Source organism: Myxocyprinus asiaticus, chromosome 13, assembly GCF_019703515.2.
Source record: "Myxocyprinus asiaticus isolate MX2 ecotype Aquarium Trade chromosome 13, UBuf_Myxa_2, whole genome shotgun sequence".
In the NCBI taxonomy this organism is placed as follows: domain Eukaryota; kingdom Metazoa; phylum Chordata; class Actinopteri; order Cypriniformes; family Catostomidae; genus Myxocyprinus; species Myxocyprinus asiaticus.
The window spans coordinates 38,259,686-38,281,774 of NC_059356.1; the positions used below are offsets into that span (position 1 = coordinate 38,259,686).

Sequence of the window (22,089 nt, forward strand, 5' to 3'; positions counted from 1 at the left end):
CCTCCTCCCCCCTCCTGCTACTCAACCTGCACTTAAGATCTGTGAAGATGATGTGAGCCGTGTCTTTCGACAACAAAGGATAAGGAAAACACAGGGCCCAGATGGCTTTTCACCTGCATGTCTTAGATCCTGTGCTAACCAGCTGGCACCCATCTTCACACAGATCTTCAATAGATCACTGGAGCAGTGTGAAGTCCCATGCTGCTTCAAACGTTCCACTATCATCCCCGTCCCAAAGAAACCAAAAATCACAGGACTTAATGACTACAGACCTGTCGCCCTGATGTCTGTGGTCATGAAATCATTTGAGAGACTGGTGTTGGCCCACCTGAAAAACATCACTGGCCCTTTCTAGATCCCCTTCAATTTGCTTATCGAGCAAACAGGTCTGTGGATGATGCAGTCAACATGGGATTGCATCATATCCTGCAACATCTGGACAGACCAGGGACATATGCAAGGATCCTTTTTGTGGACTTCAGTTCAGCTTTCAACACCATCAGTTCAGCTTTCAACACCATCATCCCAGCTTTACTCTAGAATAAATTACACCAACTCTCTGTTCCCATGTCTATCTGTCAGTGGATTACCAGCTTTCTGACGGACAGGCAGCAACTTTTGAGACAGGAGAAACTCACTTCCAGCACCTGTAAAATCAGCACTGGTGCCCCCCAGGGATGTGTGCTCTCCCCACTACTCTTCTCCCTCTACACCAATGACTGCATCGCCAAGGACCCCTCTGTCAAGCTCCTGAAGTTTGCAGATGACACCACTGTCATCGGCCTCATCCGAGATGACGATGAGTCTGCATACAGAAGGGAGGTTAAACAGCTGGCTGTCTGGTGCAGTCAAAACCACCTTGAGCTGAACACGCTCAAAACGGTGGAGATGATTGTGGACTTTAGGAGGAACACCCCAACACTGACCCCCCTCACCATTCTAAACAGCACTATGGCAGCAGTGGAGTCATTCAGGTTCCTGGGCACAACCATCTCACAGGACCTGAAGTGGGAGACCCACATGGACTCCAAAGGCACAGAAAAAGGCACAGCAGAGGTTGTACTTCCTTTGCCAGCTGAGGAAATTCAACCTGCCACAGGCGCTGCTGATACAGTTCTACTCAGCAGTCATTGAGTCTGTCCTCTACACTTCAATAACTGTCTGGTTTGTTCAGCTACGAAATCAGACATCAGAAGAATACAAAGGACAGTTCGGACTGCTGAGAGGATTATTGGTTTTATATACAGGTGCATCTCAATAAATTAGAATGTCGTGGAAAAGTTCATTTATTTCAGTAATTCAACTCAAATTGTGAAACTCGTGTATTAAATAAATTAAATGCACACAGACTGAAGTAGTTTAAGTCTTTGGTTCTTTTAATTGTGATGATTTTGGCTCACATTTAACAAAAACCCACCAATTCACTATCTCAAAAAATTAGAATATTTTGACATGCCAATCAGCTAATCAACTCAAAACACCTGCAAAGGTTTCCTGAGCCTTCAAAATGGTCTCTCAGTTTGGTTCACTAGGCTACACAATCATGGGGAAGACTGCTGATCTGACAGTTGTCCAGAAGTCAATCATTGACACCCTTCACAAGGAGGGTAAGCCACAAACATTCATTGCCAAAGAAGCTGGCTGTTCACAGAGTGCTGTATCCAAGCATGTTAACAGAAAGTTGAGTGGAAGGAAAAAGTGTGGAAGAAAAAGATGCACAACCAACCGAGAGAACCGCAGCCTTATGATTGTCCAGCAAAATCGATTCAAGAATTTGGGTGAACTTCACAAGGAATGGACTGAGGCTGGGGTCAAGGCATCAAGAGCCACCACACACAGACATGTCAAGGAATATGGCTACAGTTGTCGTATTCCTCTTGTTAAGCCACTCCTGAACCACAGACAACGTCAGAGGCGTCTTACCTGGGCTAAGGAGAAGAAGAACTGGACTGTTGCCCAGTGTTCCAAAGTCCTCTTTTCGGATGAGAGCAAGTTTTCATTTGGAAACCAAGGTCCTAGAGTCTGGAGGAAGGGTGGAGAAGCTCATAGCCCAAGTTGCTTGAAGTCCAGTGTTAAGTTTCCACAGTCTGTGATGATTTGGGGTGCAATGTCATCTGCTGGTGTTGGTCCATTGTGTTTTTTGAAAACCAAAGTCACTGCACCCGTTTACCAAGACATTTTGGAGCACTTCATGCTTCCTTCTGCTGACCAGCTTTTTAAAGATGCTGATTTCATTTTCCAGCAGGGTTTGGCACCTGCCCACACTGCCAAAAGCACCAAAAGTTGGTTAAATGACCATGGTGTTGGTGTGCTTGACTGGCCAGCAAACTCACCAGACCTGAACCCCATAGAGAATCTATGGGGTATTGTCAAGAGGAAAATGAGAAACAAGAGACCAAAAAATGCAGATGAGCTGAAGGCCACTGTCAAAGAAACCTGGGCTTCCATACCACCACAGCAGTGCCACAAACTGATCACCTCCATGCCATGCCGAATTGAGGCAGTAATTAAAGCAAAAGGAGCCCCTACCAAGTATTGAGTACATATACAGTAAATGAACATACTTTCCAGAAAGCCAACAATTCACTAAAAATGTTTTTTTTTATTGGTCTTATGATGTATTCTAATTTTTTGAGATAGTGAATTGGTGGGTTTTTGTTAAATGTGAGCCAAAATCATCACAATTAAAAGAACCAAAGACTTAAACTACTTCAGTCTGTGTGCATTGAATTTATTTAATACACGAGTTTCACAATTTGAGTTGAATTACTGAAATAAATTAACTTTTCCACAACATTCTAATTTATTGAGATGCACCTGTATATATATTCTAGAGTAAATCTTATGAACTGATAAAAAAGGTATAATCCCTCCCATATGGATTTAGAAGTCCTCAAATGTCTGTAAGACCAATAATTTTACACATCCTCTGAAGTGTCAATGTTGTTCTAAAGGGTCTACACACTTTTGCATCACTATGATCAAGGACCGGATCCATTAACAGATTGAAGTCTCCACCCAAAACCATATCATGAAGGATCCCAGCTGCTTGTAACTTTACCTCAAGAACTATAAAAAAGTTCTGATCAACAGTGTTGGATGCATCAATATTAGCCAAAATAAGATTTTGTCCCTGTATTTCAGCCAAAACAGTAATGACTCTTCCTAAATTATCTTTGATCTGTTTGAGACATTTAAATCGTAAATGCTTATCAATGTGATTACTCCCCTGCTCTTACTTGAACCAGCACTACAAAACGCATACCCACCCCATGCCTTACCAAGTTCCCTTTCTTGGAACTTGAGCTGCGTATGATCACTAGGGGACACCGTCCAAGTTTCTTGTGGTCTGAAGCCCTTATACAATCACGGCAATTAATTGGCTGATGGCGCTTAAGCGTCGCCCCCTATTGAGCTACGTCACGGACTCCATAAACACTTTCTTACAATTGAGTCAGATTTTCTGTTCTTCAGTGCATAAATTGTCTAAGCCCATGTTTGTTTCTAGCAACTCACATCAAAGCGAGGATTATTTTTCTCCCTTTTGAGTGGCAAACACGTAAGGACGTTGTTGACACAGCATAAATTTCAGAGCAATTTCACTGTGGTTTTTCCAAACATAACAAGGGATTGTCATAACAACAGACGGCATTAGAGCGTGCACAAACCAAATGGCTGGTGTTTTGACGGACATTTTCAACCTTTCCCTCTCCTTGTCTGTGGTCTCCACATGCTTCAAAACGTCCAAACGTTGCTTAAATGTCTAGCGTCCTGTTGCTCTGACCTCCATCATCAGCAAATGCTTTGAGAGGCTAATCAGAGATTACATCTGCTCTGTGCTGCCTCCCTCACTGAACCCATTGCAGTTTGCTTACCGCAACAACCGCTCCAATGATGATGCCATTGCATCTACACTACACACTGCTCTCTCCCACCTGGAAAAAAGGAACACTTATGTGAGATGCTGTTTGTAGACTATAGCTCAACATTCAACACCATAGTGCCCTCCAAGAGTTGATGAGATACTCCGGGCTCTGGGCTTTAACAGCTTGCTGTGCAGCTGGATCCTGGACTTCCTGTCAAGCAGATGCCAGGTGGTTAGAATGGGCAGCAACATCTCCTCATGACTGACCCTCAACACTGGAGCCCCACAGGGCTGTGTTCTCAGCCCACTCCTTTACTCCCTGTACACACATGACTGTGTGGCAACACATAGCTCCAATGCCATCATCAAGTTTGCTGATGATACAACAGTGGTAGGTCTGATCACTGACAATGATGAAACCTACAGAGAGTAGGTGCACACTCTGACATGCTAGTGCCAGGAGCACAACCTCTCCCTCAATGTCAGCAAGACCAAGGAGTTTGTGGTGGACTTCAGGAGGAAAGACAGAGAACACAGCCCCATCACCATCCATGGAGCACCAGTGGAGAGAGTCAGCAGCTTCAAGTTCCTTAGTGTCCACATCACTGAGGAACTCACATGGTCACATAATCTTATTTTGTGTATATTGTATACTGCATATTATTAGGTGTATATTGTATATTGTGTTTGGTAATCAAGATTTGTAAATTGTGTTATATGTAAATTAGATGTTTATTGTAATTGTCATGACTGCTATGTTGCTTGGAACTGCACCCAAGACTTTCACCCACTGTTGCACTTGTGTATGTGGTTGAGTGACAATAAATGGATTTCCTTGACAGCAGCAATTTATCACAGGTGAAAACTCTTACCACTTCCTCTCTCCCCAGAAGAATGCTTGGCCACGCCCTCGCCCCCACATAACCCCACCGCCCGACTTAGGTCAAGGGAACAGCCCGGCCTGCCCACTCCCCTTTTCTAAAGAGGAAGTCCGCAACAGCCATCTATGCCCCAGGCCTGTGGACCACCTTGAACTTAAATGGCTGGAGTACCAGATACCAACCGGTGATCTGGGTGTTGGCATTCTTCATGCAGTGGAGCCACTGGAGCGGGGCATGGTCCAAACAGAGGGTGAATGCCCATCCCAGCAAATAGTAGCGGAGAGTGAGGACCACCCACTTGATGGCCAAGCACTCCTTCTCGATGGTGCTGTACTTAATCTCTCTCATAGAGAGCTTCCGACTAATGTACAGCACCTGGCGCTCCTTCCCCTCCACCACCTGGGACAGTAGAGCACCCAGCTCCCTGCACGATGCGTCCATCTGCAAAACAAAAGGGAGAGAGAAGTTAGGGGAATGCAGAAGCGGCCCGCCACAAAAAGCAGCTTTTACCTACGTGAAAGCTTGTTGGCACGGCTCCATCCACTGGACCGGATCTGGAGCTCCCTTTTTAGTGAGATCAGTCAGCGGGCTGGTGACGTCCAAATAGTATGCACAAATCTTCGATAATAGCCAGCCAGCCCCAAGAACTGTCTCACCTCCTTTTTGGTCTTGGGCATGTCGCAGTCGCTGTGGTTTTATCAATTTAGGGCCACACTTTCCCACAACCTAAGTGGAAACCCAGATACCGTACCTCCACCTGTCCAACTACATGCTTCTTCAGATTTCGCCGCAGTGACCTCAGAACTGCCCTCAGATGCTGCATGTGCCACTGCCAGTCATTACTGTAAATAATAATATCATCCAAATAAGCAGCGGCATACACAGCGTGCAGTCAGAGGACTCTGTACGTAGCTGGGACCCCAAACAAACTGAACAGAAAGGTCACAAATTGCTGTAACCCAAACAGTGTGGAGAAGGCCGTTTTCTCATGGGACATCGTATGTTAATTCTTCCCATACTACCTGTTTCTTGTGTTCGGGTAAGTGATATGGACGACTACGTACCACTACCCCAGGGGTTGTCTCGATGTGGTGTTTTATTAGATTAGTGTGGCTGGGGAGAGGCGAGAATACGTCAGAGAGATTATTTTGCAACCTGACAACCTCCATACGTTGTGACGGCAAGAGGTGGTCTCCACAAGGAAGTGATTGGCTTTTAGATTCACCTCCGGTTTTAGTAGGTTGAGATGGTAAATCTGACATGCCCTGCCCCATCCGTACGCACCACCCCATAGTAGACTTCCTAACTCGCCGTGTGAACTCAAAGGGCCCTTGCCACTTTGCGAGTAGTTTTGAGCTAGATGTGGGCAGTAATACAAGTACTTTATCTCCCTGTGCAAACTCCCATAGCTGAGCTCCCCTGTTATACAGCCGGGACTGACGTTCTCGCGCCTGTAGCAAATTCTCCTGTGATAGTCGGCCCAGCGTGTGAAGTTTTGCTCTCAGGTCAAGAACGTATGAATTTCATTTTTGCTTTGTGAAGGTCCCTCCTCCCAATTTTCCTTCATGACGTCTAACACGCCATGGGGCCTATGCCCATATAACAATTTAAACAGGGATAACTCGGTGGAGGCTTGTGGGATCTCTCGCACTGCAAATAACAGAGGTTCGAGCCACTTATCCCAGTTCAGAACATCTTCGTGCATGAACTTACAAATCATATTCTTTAGGGTTTTATTAAATTGATCAACCAAGCCGTCTGTTTGGGGATGGTACATGCTTGTCCGAATATATTTGATACCCAATAATTCATACAGCTCGCGTAGTGTACATGACATAAAAGCCATGCCCTGATCAGTGAGGATTTCTTTTGGAATCCCCACTCGGGAGATAATTTTGAAGAGTGCCTCCACAACACTATGTGATGAGATGTTGCGCAGCGGCACTGCTTCCAGATATCTTGTTGCGTAATCCACTAGGACTAACACAAAGTGATGTCCGCGTGAAGTCCATTCTAATGGCCCGATGAGGTCCATGCCAATTCGCTCAAAAGGAACCTCGATCAATGGAAGAGGCCACAATGGCGCTTTTGGGGGGGCTGGTGGATTCACCAGCTGACGTTCATGGCATGCCGCACACCACTGGCGAACATCCCTGTGAATGCCCGGCCAATAAATACGGGCCATGAGATGGATTAGTGTCTTCCCCTGTCCCAAGTGACCTGCCATTGGATTATGATGAGCCGCCTAGAATAGCATTTGCCGACAGCTCTTTGGTACAAACAACTGGGTTGTATTTTCTTGTGTGTGAGTGTCTTGTGTCACTCTATATAACTGATCTTTTATAATTTAAAAGTATGAATATGAGAGTGTGATGCCCGGTTGGAGCCGTTGATCATCAATCACAATCACTTGGTCAAAGGCGTGTTGCAGTGTTTCCTCTCACGACTGCTCTAGCGGGAAATCCCCTGCCGGGAATTCCCTAAGAGTGGGGGAGGATGACACCTCCCTTTCCCCAGCGTCAGTCTGACGCAGGGCAGCCACAGACGGCCCAGGCCATGCCTCCCCAGCCAGTGTTTCGCACATCTCACATCGATTTACTTTCTCACAGGACCCATCCACACACAACCCCTTCAATAATGAATGAAAAGCTGGCCAATTGCTTCCAAAAATTAGTGGATGGGTGAGGCGAGGACTAACCACCGCCTCAACATTATGCTTTTGTCCCCTGACTATGGCTGACCCGTGCAAGATGGTCTTCTTCAGCACTGTGTAATCCAGGAGGTTGGTGACCAGAAGCTGTTGCGCCATGATCTGGGCTTCCCCGGTCAGCAGTGGTAGCAGATGCACCACCCACTGGCCCTGTGGCCACTTCATCGCTTTGGTGGTATGCTTGAAGAGCTCCAGATATGCTTCTGGGTCATCTTGGGGGACCATCTTGGTAAGCAAAATGTGGGAGTGTACTGCTGGCGGGGTCGCGAGGGCCGCCCCCTCCTGGGAGACCAAGCTCCGCAGCACCTGCCGATCTTCTTCCTGGGCCTGAAGGAGCACCTGAAAGCACTGCTGCTGCTCTCTTATGAGATCCATGAGGGCCTGCTGTTGGCCTTGGTGGATGCTGGCGAGGGACCGGAAGACTTCTTCCAGTGGCGACGACTCCATGGCAACATTTCCTCTTCCTCTAAATCCTTTGTTTCGGCACCAGTGAAATAAGGTTCGTTCGTGGAGGAGGGAAAGGAGGAAGCAGGAGGCAACAGATCCAACTCAAAAAGGTATTATTTATTTTACAGAACTCAAACTATGCTTTCCAGTGGCACACTCAAACACAATATTCATTTGGACAACACTCTCTCAGGGTGTGTGAAGCTCTCTCTCCCTCTCTGGGGTTTTGGGCAGCCTTTTATTTCCCCGCCTCTCACTGTGAACATAGAAATCACAATTAGCAGCAATTCATCTCAGGTGAAAACCCTTACCGCTTCCTCTCTCCCCAGATGAACACTCGGCCATGCCCTTGCCCCCAGTGTAATCCAGTCAAACGAGAGGATGAGGTGGAGATAAAAGCGTAGAGAGAAGGGTTCAAATTGGTCTGATGAAGGTGTAGTGTAGATTCCAAACAAACTAAAAAAGTAAATAGTCCATAAGATTATTCATAAAAGAGAAGCATAAAACTCGATTTCCTTAAGTCGCTCCTTCAAAAGACCACTACACAAAAGCATCGAAAAACTTCGAAAAGAAGCACAACAGAGGCAGTCAAACATGCCAGCGTTCACTTGACCAGAAGTTAGAGGAGGATGTATTAACAGCTCACTGCACAATTCCTGATACAAAGTTTAATAATCCTTGAGTTTTTCACAGTTGACTACTTGAGCATTTTAAATGCCAGCGGTGACTTGAATCATGATGATGAAGGAAACTGTCTCTTGTACTAAGTTCAGACGCATTACCAGGTAATGAATGTGCTGCTCTGGGGGAGCAGATAAAATTTGTCTTTGGGGTTCATAAGATCAAGGAAGAAAGATAGTTGGGCTTGTGTCCTCACTACAGCTTGTGCCATGATAAAGTCAAACACAAAGATAATTCACATAGGAATACATGCTCACAAATACACACTTAACATAATGTAGACCCCCTGTGTCTGAAAAGCCACACAATGCATAAAAGTGGAAAAGCAAAGTTTGGCAAGACAAACTTTGAATGTTATGTTGAATTGTTAACATCAGTTTGAAGGTTAGTGGAAGGTTATAAGCCTTGTTTAGTTTGAATAATTGGACATTTATAGAGGAATGTAAAGTTTGAAGGAATGTATGTAAATGCGTTAAAAATAAAGCAATTAATCATGAAACCTGGCAATACTTAAATTCCATAACAAAAAATTTTCATACCAAAGGAGATGTTCAAGCTTGAAGTACCACCTTCATGTTTTTGCGAGTACCAGTCAGCAGGGGACAATAAGCACAAATCCAGCTGACTGTACAGGCAACAAACCGACAGCTGTACAAAGACAGTTGAACAAAGCAGAGTGCAGGGTTCTCGAGACCCATTTTTTAAAGTTTAAAATTACACTTAACTTGACACAGCATCCTAAAAATGCCGTGTTTATGGCTGGAGACGATGGAAACCTGTGAAACGCGATGCAACCATAGTGAGACACTGCAAAAGCATCTGTTTGACTCATGTGTACCTAGACCAACGAAAACAGCAGAAAAAATGAAATCGTCATGGTTACTGGTGTAACCTCCGTTCCCTGATGGAGGGAACGAGACGTTGGTGTCGATGTAGTGACACTAGGGGTCACTCTTGGGAGCCCGAGACACCTCTGGTCTTTGATAAAAGGCCAATGAAAATTGGCGAGTGGTATTTGCATGCCACTCCCCCGAACATACGGGTATAAAAGGAGCTGGTATGCAAAAACTCATTCAGGTTTTACGCTGAGGAGCCGATATAAGGTCCGCCCATTTCAGCGGGTAGTTCAGCGTTGTGGCAGGAGGGACCAACGTCTCGTTCCCTCCATCAGGGAACGGAGGTTACACCAGTAACCATGACGTTCCCTATCTGTCACTCACTCGACGTTGGTGTCGATGTAGTGACACTAGGGGTCCCTATACAAAACGCCACAAGGCTGAACTGTGTTACGTGAACTGGCGGTGTGTGGTGGGCAGACTTGCTGTGTGCCTCATAGCCAGCGCACCAGGTCGACACGTAACCTCCCCCAACACAGTTATGAGTGTCGAATGGCCCTTTTTGGGGACAAGTCGACTACCCAGAGATAGAGACAGGCTTAACCCAGTCGTGGCCTCTTTCCCCTTCTCTTTTTCTACTCCCTAAAAAAGAAGGGGGATTATCTGACTGGGCCGCCAGGTCTAGTCGGGGGGTGTCCCTCCCAAGGGGAGGACACCGCGGAGACCACACCTCGCCCCAAGAGAGGGGGGGATATTTAAGTGGAAGAATACATCACATGGTCTTTCCAACCATGTGGAGAGCCTTCAAGGTAGATCCTGCCCAATGGGGGAGGAGTTACTACAACATGGAGACTGAGGGGCTCTGCCCAAGGAAGACGCAGTTTGCCAGTAGGGAAACGAACTAGCGGAAGATATAGATCGCATGGGGTTAGCCTTACAGGGAACCGCCACATGCGGAGCACCTACCCCAGAACCGGGCTCTTAGTTAGCGCGTGTACTGGGCCGGCAGTGAGTCTCTCTGAAAACTCGACTGCCACAGGGCTCGGAGGAAGTCAACCAGGGAACAACTTTTGTGAACACTACTGGGAATTAACAGCGCACGTCTTCAGCTCAAAAGGAGGTGGAAGGCGCTATGTGCAAGCGATACACCCGGCCGGCTATCCCGGGCTTATCCGCTTGTGTTGCGTGCCACTACCTGGGACGAAACCGGTTCCACCCGGAGGTTGTAGAACCTTGCAAAGGTGTTGGGTGTTGCCCAGCCCGCTGCTCTGCAATGTCTGTTAGAGAGGCACCTCTGGCCAGGGCCCAAGAAGCCGCTACACCACGGGTAGAATGGGCTCGTAGCCCTACCGGGGGCGGCATGTTTTGGGCGAGACATGCCATAGTTATGGCGTCAATGAGCCAGTGGGCGATCCTCTGCTTGGAGACAGCGCTTCCTTTCTGCTGTGAACCAAAGCAGACAAAGAGCTGCTCAGAGATTCTAAAGCTCTGCATGCGATCCAAATAGATGCGTAAAGCGCGCACCGGACACAGCAACGACAGGGCTGGGTCTGCCTCCTCCTGGGGCAGCGCTTGCAGGTTTACCACCTGGTCCCTAAAAGGAGTGGTGGGAACCTTGGGCACATAGCCCGGTCGGGGGTCTCAGGATCACGTGAGAATAGCCCAGACCGAACTCCAGGCACGTTTCGCTGACAGAGAACGCTTGCAGGTCACCTACCCTCTTGATGGAAGTGAGCGCAGTCAGGAGGGCAGTCTTCAAGGAGAGTGCCTTAAGCCCGGCTGACTGCAAAACTCAAAGGGGGCTCTCTGTAGACCCTGAAAAACTACAGAGGTCCGATGAGGGAACAAGGCGTGGCCTGGAGGGATTCAGCCTCCTGGTGCCTCTTAGGAACCTGATGATCAGATCATGCTTCCCTAAGGACTTACCGTCGACTGCGTCATGGTGTGCTGCTATGGCAGCAACGTACACCTTCAAGGTGGAAGGGGACAGCCTCCCTTCCAACCTCTCTTGCAGGAAGGAAAGCACTGATCTGACTGCGCACCTCTGGGGGTCTTCCTGATGGGAAGAACACCACTTAGCGAACAGACACCACTTAAAGGCATACAGGTGCCTCGTAGAGGGAGCCCTAGCCTGAGTGAACGTGTCTACCACCGCAGGTGGGAGACAGCTTAGGTCTTCCACGTCCCGTCCAGGGGCCAGACATGGAGATTCCAGAGGTCTGGGCACGGGTGCCAGATGGTGCCCCTTCCCTGAGAAAGAAGGGCCTTCCTCAGGGGAATTTGCCCGGGGGGGAGCTGTCACGAGGAGAGTGAGGTCCGAGCACCACGTCTGGGCGGGCCAGTAGGGTGCTTACCAGGACGACCTTCTCCTCGTCCTCCCTGACCTTGCACAGGGTCTGTGCGAGCAGGCTTACTGGGGAAAACGCATATTTGCGAATGCCAGGGGACCAGCTGTGTGCCAGCGCGTCTATGCCGAGGAAGGCCTCGGTGAGGGCGTACCAGAGCGGGCAGTGGGAGGATTCTTGGGAGGCGAACAGGTGCACCTGTGCCTGACTGAATCGACTCCAAATCAGCTGGACCACCTGAAGGTGGAGTCTCCACTCTCCCTTGAGGGTAACCTGTTGTTACGGCGCGTCCGCCGGAGTGTTGAGGTTGCCCGGGATGTGAGTGGCTTGCAGCGACTTGGTGCTGCTAACTCCGTTGGAGGAGACGGCGGGCGAGTTATGACATACAGCGGGAGCGCAGACCGCCTTGGCGGTTGACATATGCTACCGCTGCCGTGCTGTCTGTCCGAACTAGCACGTGCTTGCCCTGGATCAACGGCCGGAACCTCCGCAGGGCGAGCAGAATTGCCAGTAACTCGAGGCAGTTGATGTGCCAACGCAGCCGTGGACCCGTCTAGAGGCCGGCGGCTGCGTGCCCGTTGCCAACAGTGCCCCAGCCTGTTTTGGAGGCGTCTGTCGTGACCACGACGTGCCTGGAGACCAGTTCTAGCGGAACACCTGCTCGTGGAAACGAGAGGTCGGTCCAAGGGCTGAAAAGACGGTGACAGACCGACGTAATGGCCACGCGGTGTGTCCCGTGGCGCCATGCCCGTCTCGGGACTCGAGTCTGGAGCCAGTGCTGAAGCGGCCTCATATGCATCAACCCGAGCGGGGTGGCCACCGCCGAGGATGCCATATGCCCCAGGAGCCTCTGAAAATGTTTCAGTGGAACCGCTGTTTTCTGTTTGAACGCCTTCAAACAGGCCAGCACCGACTGGGCGCGCTCGTTCGTAAGGTGCGCCGTCAAGCAGACTGAGTCCAACTCCAAACCGAGAAAAGAGATGCTCTGAACCGGGAGGAGCTTGCTCTTTTCCCAGCTGACCCGAAGCCCTAGTCGGCTGAGGTGTGAGAGCACCAGGTCCCTGTGTGCGCATAACCCGTCTCAAGAGTGAGCTAGGATTAGCCAGTCGTCGAGATAGTTGAGAATGTGAATGCCCACCTCCCTTAACGGGGCAAGGGCAGCCTCTGCGATCTTCGTAAAGATGCGAGGAGACAGGGACAGGCCGAAAGGGAGGACTTGTACCGATACGCCTGACCCTCGAACGCGAACCACAGGAAGGGTGTGTGTCGAGGAAGGATCGAGACGTGAAAGTACGCATCCTTCGGGTCTACCGCCGCGAACCAATCTTGATGCCGGACGCTCGCTAGAATGCGTCTTTGCGTCAGCATCTTGAACGGGAGTCTGTGTAAGGCCCGGTTCAGTACTCGCAGGTCCAAGATTGGCCGCAACCCACTGCCTTTTTTCGGTACAATGAAGTAGGGGCTGTAAAACCCCTTCTTCATCTCGGCTGGAGGGACAGGTTCTATCGCGTCCTTCCGTAGGAGGGTAGCGATCTCCGCGCAAGGTAGCAGCGTTTCCAACTTTCACCAAGGTGAAGTGGACACCGCTGGACCTGGGCGGATGCCCAGCGAAGTGAATCGTGCAGCTGAGTCGGACGGTCCGGACCAGCCCTCGCGACGGACTGGAAAGCGCAAGCCATGCGTCCGAGTTCCGCGCAAGGGGGACCAAAGGGACAACGTCATCGGATGTACCGGTGGGTGGGGCCTCGCGGCGGGGCGGAGCTTGAGGTGCCACACCACATCGTGGCCGTGCTGAGTCCGAGGACATCGAAGCACTTACCTGGCTCCTTGTGACCACCCCCGGAACAGCCTGGGACGGGGGAGGAAGAGGCCTGTCCTAATGACCCGTGGAGACTGTCACATCGGGGGCGGATTTGTGCCACAGCTGGGTGCTCAGGGCGGGAGACCGCCGCTGGAGCGCCAACCTGCCAAATGGAGTGGTGGACGGTGGTTGTGATGCCAGCCGTACACACCAAATATGTGACCCAGGGAACAAGGAAACCACTCTTGCGGAGCTCTTGAGTACTGCAGCCACTTGGGCATGCAGCGCAATTAAATGCAAAAGGTAACAAAAAGAAGATCTGCTTACCAGCTCCAGAGCAGCGGGTTTCGTTGTCCCTGGGTCGCTCGTCTCAGGGGCGCTTCGAAGACCTCCGTGGGTTCTTCGGTGCCGGCTGTGAGACGGGTGGCGTCGGCTTCCTGCGGTGGGCTCCACGCTGGGGCCGGGCCGGAGGGGCGGGCTGCAGTGGAGCCGGTGCAGTCACCGCAGGGGGACGCCCTCGGCGATGAGTAGATGGGGTGCGGGATCTTGAGCCACGCCGGGGCAGGACAAGCCGGCTAGCATCCATCTACTGCTCTACCATCGAGAACTGCTGGGCAAAGTCCTCGACAGTGTCGCCGAATAGGCCCGCCTGGGAAATGGGGGCAGCAAGGAATCGTGTCCTGTCGGCCTCACCCATCTCGACCAGGTTGAGCTAAAGGTGGCGCTCCTGGACCACTAGTGTGGCCATCGTCCGCCCGAGAGACCGCGCCGTGACCTCCGTCGCTCGGAGAGCGAGGTCGGTCGCCGAGCGCAGTTCCTGCATCAATCCCGGGGCGGAACTACCCTCGTGCATTTCCTTTAGCGCCTTGGCGGACTTGCAGGAGAGCCATGGCGTGCAGGGCGGAGGCGGCTTGTCCAGCAGCGCCATAGGCGTTGACCGTCAGAGACGACGTAAACCTACAGGCCTTGGACGGGGGCTTTGGGCACCCACGCCAGGTGGCGGCGCTCTGCGGGCATAGGTGCACCGCGAGCGCCTTTATCCACTGGGGGATTGCCGAATAACCCTTGGCCGCCCCACCATCGAGGGTAGTGAGAGCGGGGAAGCTGAAAAGATCGGGACCGGGCAGTAAAAGGTGCCTCCCGCGACCTTGTCAGCTCTTCATGCACTTCTGGGAAGAAAGGAACGGGGCGTGGCGTGGCTTTGAGCGGCGCCGCGAGCCCAGGAACCAATCACAGAGCCGCGAGGGTTCAGGGAAGAGCGGTGAAATCCACTCTAACCGACGCTCGTGGCTGTCCGGGAAAGCATGTCGTCATCTCCGCGTCAGCCTGTGACTGGGCGATCGACCCCGAAGGGAGGAGCCCAGCTGAGGCTTCCGACTGGACGAGCCCGCTCTCCGATGCTGCGCTCGAGAGCTCATCACTTTCGTGGGCTCCGAATAAGAGGTCGAACTCTCCGTGAGACGAGCCGGCGGACTCACCCGGAAGCCCGATCGGGGCAGACGAGCGTGCTGGGGAATGGGAGGTCCGCGGGGGGATACCCGGCGGAGGCGGTCCCATTGGGGTCCCCAAATCGCCCCCAGTGCTAGCCGCGCTGGCCTCAAACCCGTGGGTAAAAGGACCGAGGCGGGGGCCTCTGGGGTGGCTCGCTTCCTTACGAAGGCGAGCCGCGACCGCACCGTTGCCATGGACACATTCTCGCAATGAGAACGTGACCATCCACGAACGCTGTCTCTGCGTGAGCAGTGCCCAGACACAAAAGACAGTGATCGTGACCGTTAGAAGGCGAGAGATAACGAGCACAACCAGGAATAACACACAATCGGAAAAGCATCTTTAAAAAGACGCGTCTTTAAAAAGACGTTCCGTCTGTGCGCTCTTTTAGAGAAATATATACTCTTTTAGAGGGGAAAAAATGCTCTTTCAGAAAATATACTCTCTAGTTTTCTGCCGAAGCAGGCCAGGGGTGTTCTCTGCAGTGCACCAGTGCAGAGGGGGGAGAAGCCGCTGAAATGCGCCGTCTGATCCAGCAGGTGAATGAACAGTAGTATTCAGCTCAGCGAGCATGACCGTTTGGCTCCGAAGAGAAAATCTGAATGAGTGGTTGCATACCAGCTCCTTTTATACCCGTATGTTCGGGGGAGTGGCATGCAAATACCACTCGCCAATTTTCATTGGCCTTTTATCAAAGACCAGAGGTGTCTCGGGCTCCCAAGAGTGACCCCTAGTGTCACTACATCGACACCAACGTCGAGTGAGTGACAGATAGGGAACAAGAATGTGTCCTGTGAAAACAGCCCTAAAGTCTCCTTGGACAGATTGACAAACTCAATTGCATAATGGATTACTGTGGACTGGTAAAGTATCAGAGATAGGCTTATGTTAAATTATGTTATTTTGTTTACAATATATAGAATTATCTTTAATTGGGGGCCTTTTTCAACAAATATTGATATACAGTTTATGTAATATTGATACAAAATTGACAATACTGATAATTTGATTAATTAATCAGTGTCTTATGTAATTAGTTCATTTAATTTTTAATTGATTGATAGCCTTAGTTCTGAGTGGTTGCTCGGCTGTTGCTAGAGTGTACTGGGTGGTTGCTAAGGTTTTGCTAGGTAGTTGTTAAGAGTGTTTTGACTGGTTGCTAGGGTCTAGCTAGGCAGTTGCTAGGGTGTTCAGGATAGTTGCTAGGGCATTGCTGAGTGGTTGGTTATAAACAGAAAGACAGATAGACAGATAGGGTGTGGCCTCACTCAACAGTATCTCTCTATCAGCACACTACAGACACCAAAGTATGTAAGTAATGGAAGTGTAGTTGTCTTGAAATGGAGGAAAGAAAGAGTGCAGATTACTTTGTCAGTGAGAAGTGACCTGAGAGATCCCTCCACCATTGACAGAGAGCGAGATAAAGAGTGCCAAGAGTCCCTCTCAAGAGCTAGAGGTGTTGTGTGTCAAAAAGCATTGCCATGTCCATGCTGGATCACAGTGTCAGAGCCTGTTTCCATTTATATCTGTACTGTCTTCGGGGGCACAATCTAAAGCTTTGCCGTGTGCTATTGACTCTCTTGTGCTGCCCACACAACTCTTAACTCCCCCAAAGGGATTGAGGGAGAATGCAGTTAATGGGGATTGCCCTCAAAAGAGATTTGAACTTTGATGGCAACCTCTGATGCTTTGGTTGGCTGTATCATGCTGTTGTTCATGGGTTTTGTCCTAAATGGGAGGGACTCCAAGCATGATGCATTGGTGGTTCTTGGGGGTTGCTGGGGTGACTGAGGTTAAGATGTTTTGATGTGGTGACCTGAGGTTCGCTGGTAAGTTATTAATGGAAGTCGTACAGGTAAAGCAGGTAGTGTCATCATTTGAGCCAAGTGACTACATATAACTGATAATTCCACCTCGATTGTACTGCGAAAAAAAAAAAAAAAAGAGCTAGCTTTTATTGACAATGGTTTGAGGCATTATTATAAAAAAGGAAACAATATAAAGCTGAATTATTAGTTTAAAAGAATTCACCCTCTTGATACCCGTTTAATTTTCTTCAATGGATCAGAAAAGGAGATGTAAGGTATAATGTTCATGATTTTTTACTATACTCCAAACCAGCACCATAAAAGTAACCCATGCAACATGTGCGATACATTTCAAGTCTTGTAAAGCCATACCATAGCTTTACGGGAAGCCATAAGGATTTGAAGAGACATACAGGTGAGTAAATGATGACAGAAATGTCCATTTTGGAAACATAACCTACTATTTAGGTATGACATACCTGGGTATCCATTATCATCTACATATGTACCTCCTCTCAAGCTGAAACCAAACATCGGAGGATCATTAAGGGTCTGGAAGGGGCTTTTAATGACCTGAACATACTAGGTGGTCAAACCGACACTCTGACACAGGTAAATAAACTTGGCACCTTTCACAAGAGCCAGATGCCTCAACAGCCACATCTGAGGATAAAGGAATATTAATCACTTCAGCAATTTATTTTGCTCAAGGGGCAGGCTGACATTATGCAATCATCTAGTATTTAACCTCACAGCAATGCTTTTCTTAAAATAATCACTGTAAAGCAACATGAATGTAAATTATAATATCACAATCACTAAGCACCTGAGTCGCCCATTAATGTCAATTGACATTCACGTGGATTACGTGACTAAGAAAAATTAGATCTCTTGAGCTCTTGTTGTCATTAAGTGACTCATTAGGTTCATTTGCTTGTAACTAAGAGAAATTAGATTCTGAGGTGGTGAATGCAATTTCCTGTAACAGCAAGTTCAGTGCCTAATTTAACAGACATTACCAGCTGGAAAGATCAATGCCTGCGGCAATGTCCTGGTTTTCTTTCAAATATGTCCTTTGTCTTCATTAAATGAATAGTTCACCCAAAAATGAAAATTCTGTTATTATTTGCTTATCTTTATGTCTCTCCAAACCCATATGACTTTCTTTCTTCCATGGAATATAAAAGTAGAAATTTGAATGTACTTACTGCTCTTTTTCGATAAAAAGAGCCAACTATGGTCTCTCGCAAGTTCCATCATTACCAACATACTTCAATGATTTGGTGTTTCTCGAAACCATAGTTCCAATGAACATTCGCAAACAGCATCGCAAAGTCGTGTGGTTGGAACTACAACTCTCCATCTGTGGTTAGAAACATAGTTTCTTCTTAGTTTGCAATGTGGACATCATTTGGTTTCGCTGAGGCTTCTATATCTTTTATTCATCTTTTTTGTCAACACTTTCACCACGCTTACATGCATTTAAGAATCCTGCTTAAATGGGTTTTGCAGGAAGCAGAGATCTGAAACATCATGTTAACACAAATGCAGCCGTTAGACTTTTAGATGAATGCATTAAAGACTTTTCAGAGAAAGCCCTTTAACACACATGGTTTCTGTCATAGAACACGGCTTTTACATGTCTCCCAAAGGGGCTGTGGCAGAGCCAGAACACCCACAGGCAGGGTTGGGAAGGTTACTTTTGAAATGTATTCCACTACAGATTACAAAATACATGTTGTAAAATGTAATTTGTAATGTATTCCATTAGATTACTCAAGGTCAGTAATTATTCTAAATACTTTGGATTACTTCTTCAGCACTGGAAGATATTTCACTTGTTTTGACTATAAAAACTCTGCCAGTACAGTAAGACAAAATACACATGTTAAAAATACATTCCTGAAAAACCTAAATATCTTATGCAGTGTTGTTTCTAAAACAAGATTAATCAAATTGATCTTGTTTTAAGGAATTTTAGATATTTTTACAGGAAAACAATACAAAAATTATTATCAAGAATACGATTTTTGCCCTAATATCAAAGGTCTTACTAGAAAAGAAGAAAATATGATCCAACGTGAATTTTCCTGATAAACAAATATGATCGTGCCTGGTAACATGTGCATGTAAAATTGCTAGAAATAGCATTTTAGCTTAGCGTAAAGCTGACAATTTACACAAGGTTTATTTCTATTTCTTCTGCTCCAAACTTACTTCTCTGTCTGCTTGTATGAATGTAACACATCATAAGAAAGTGTTTCACCACTGTTCAAATGCACTTTGGATCGCATCATTTATATGTATAAATGTTTTCCATCTGAAAGAACTAAATATTAAATGAAACAAATGACAATAAAATGCAAAGTAATCTCTTCAGTAATCAAAATACTTTTTGAATGTAACTATTCTAATTACCAATGATTTAAATTGTAATTGTAGTGGAATACAGTTACTTATACTTTGCATTTTAAATACGTAATCCCGTTATATGTATTCCGTTACTTCCCAAGCCTGCCCACAGGCATACACCGATTAGCCACAACATTAAAACCACCTGCCTAATATTGTGTAGGTCCCCCTCGTGCCGCCAAATCAGCGCCAACCAGCATCTCAGAATAGCATTTAGCAAACTAGAACGGTACAGAAAACACAATGAGGTTAAATGCGGAAGGAAATGAGGAGGGAAGGCAGGTGAAGCAAAGGGGGGCAGGGTATCACTCACGACTGAACTGACAAGATTGCACATGACAATGAGAAAACACAAAACCAAGTTCACTCACACAACAAATGATGACAAAAGAACACATGGCAATGAAAACCAAACAAAGCCATGTGTTCACACAACATGACACAAAACATGAGTGTCCGAATTCAGCCACAAAAAGATATAAACAAACCAACAGAAGTGGCTGAACCCTGACAAACTGTTTTAACAGAAATAGCTATTTGTGTGGTACTGTATAAGGATCTAATAAAAAGGGCTCAGATTGCTTTATGTTCATGGGTAAACATGCAAATAATATATGAAATCTGTTCCATTGCCAATAGGGAATGTAGAGCTGTTCACACAAGACACATTCTTGTGTTCTTGGGCTGTTCAGAAATGTAATATGTAGCCAAGTGGAGAAATTTAATTTAATTTAACTCTAGTCATAAATTGGATGTGGACCCTTTAAGTCCGGAGTGTTGGGAGACCAGAGTTTTGCAACTGCTGCTTTCCAGCACTCTCTCGTATTAGAGATGTCAGAGCATACGTGGTGCAAGAGAGCTCCCAGTTTTGTTCATCGGTTGAGAATTAGTTGGGTAAATCTCAAAATTCTACACCAAATGTTGTTAAATTGCATTAAATATGTGTTCAGAAGAGTTGTATGTTAAAATTGTGTGTTTGTTATGGATTATTTTTGAAGGATGCATATGCATTGCATGTGTGGAGTTTGACCACGTTTGTGCACACGTGCAAGAACTGGGTATGTAAATTGAATATTAATCATATCTTATTTAATGATTTATAAACCAAAGTGTTTTCCAAATAAGTGTAATCGTGTTACAGTATATGTGAAAATATGAATGGTATTGTTGAAGCTGCAATACATGTCCTTAAAGCCTGGTTAAAAATAAATAAAATACTGTGAATGTTTAAGCATGTGTTAATTGCATAAAATGCTTTGAGTGATTTATGCATGTGCTAAATGCATAAAATGCTTTGAGTGATTTTAGCATGTTAAGTGCATGGAATGCTGTGAATGATACAGTATAAGCATGTATTAAGGTGATGTGTTGAAGTATATGGTTAAGCTAATGCTCTGTTTGTTTTCTTTTGACATTAGCCTCTACCGTATTTTGTTGAACCATATTTCATTATTTGTATTTCATTACCGGATTTCAGATTCTGTATTTTCTTTATTATTATTTTTTAAATACAATATGGCCCCATCGACCACTGTTTCCCCCCCCCCCTTTTTTTTATAAAACAGCCATCAGAATTGTATCCTGTGTTGTTTCTTTATAACCACCGGCTACAAATAAAAAACTAAACACAGTGCAGATGGATGCAATACCGCACTCTGTGAGTGAACGGCTGCTAAGAGAAGCAGGAAAATTAGTGATGTCTGCGGTAAATCCAGCCTCACAGTAACGCCTGTCAGGATCTGCACATGGAGATTGGATCATTGTTTGCAATAGAATTATTGAATAGCTGTTTTAATGGATGCATGTTACAGTATCTATTCCTAAACTATACAGAACAAATCATCCAATCACATTCAGACTAAGCATACTTGCCAGTGCTTAAAACATTAGAAATTGTTTACAGTAACAATGTGTCTGCATTGCTCCTATACAAATTTTGTAGATCTGTAACGTTACTTACTGGATAGAGATGGATTTAGTGTCTTACATCCTCTTGTTGTAAATCGCCTCCACATAAAGTTTCCTGTAGCGGGCACAGTTTGCCACCTCCCTGTGAGCATGTTCATTGATTTATGAGTGAATCATTTTTTTTTTTTTTCGTTTTACTGAATCTGAGTTGATTTATTAATTGGTCTGAGTGATTCATTAGTCCAGCTGATTCATAAATTGGTCTTGTTAGTGAATTAGTGGCCTGAAATTGAATCATAAAAAACAAAAACAAAACAATTGTCCACTAATCACAAATGACTGTCATGAAAGGTCATGGAAAAGTCATGGAAATTTATTGGGCAAGAAACTGTAGGCACCCCGCATAGTCATATTGTTTTTACACAATAACTAGTACTGCATTCTACATGCTTACATAAAATGCCACAGCATGTTACTGACATTTCTGGTCTAAGTGTAAATTCTTACATGATAGACCTGATATCAAATCAAATCAAATCAAATCAAATCACTTTATTGTCACACAGCCATATACACAAGTGCAATGGTGTGTGAAATTCTTGGGTGCAGTTCCGATCAACATAGCAGTCGTGACAGTGATGAGACAGTACCAATTTACAATAACATCAAATTAACACAACACAATTTAAACATCTGATATACACATAATTACACTCAACAATTTACAAATAATAACATACACTGTACAGTATACAATACGCACTATATAGATACACATTATTCAATAAAAATAAAAAATACAAATATATAAAAAAGTATATATAGTATATATAGAATGTACAGTATTGTACTGTATTGACATTCAGGCTGTCGGATGATAGTTGTTAAGAGAGAATATAATATA

The 22,089-nt window shown here is 46.5% G+C and overlaps 1 pseudogene; it reads right to left on the reverse strand.

Moving 5' to 3' along the window:
• Positions 1-21,626, reverse strand: part of LOC127450981 (integrin alpha-IIb-like) — a 39,065-nt pseudogene extending 17,439 nt beyond the window's left edge.
• Between the last annotated feature and the right edge of the window lie 463 nt (positions 21,627-22,089).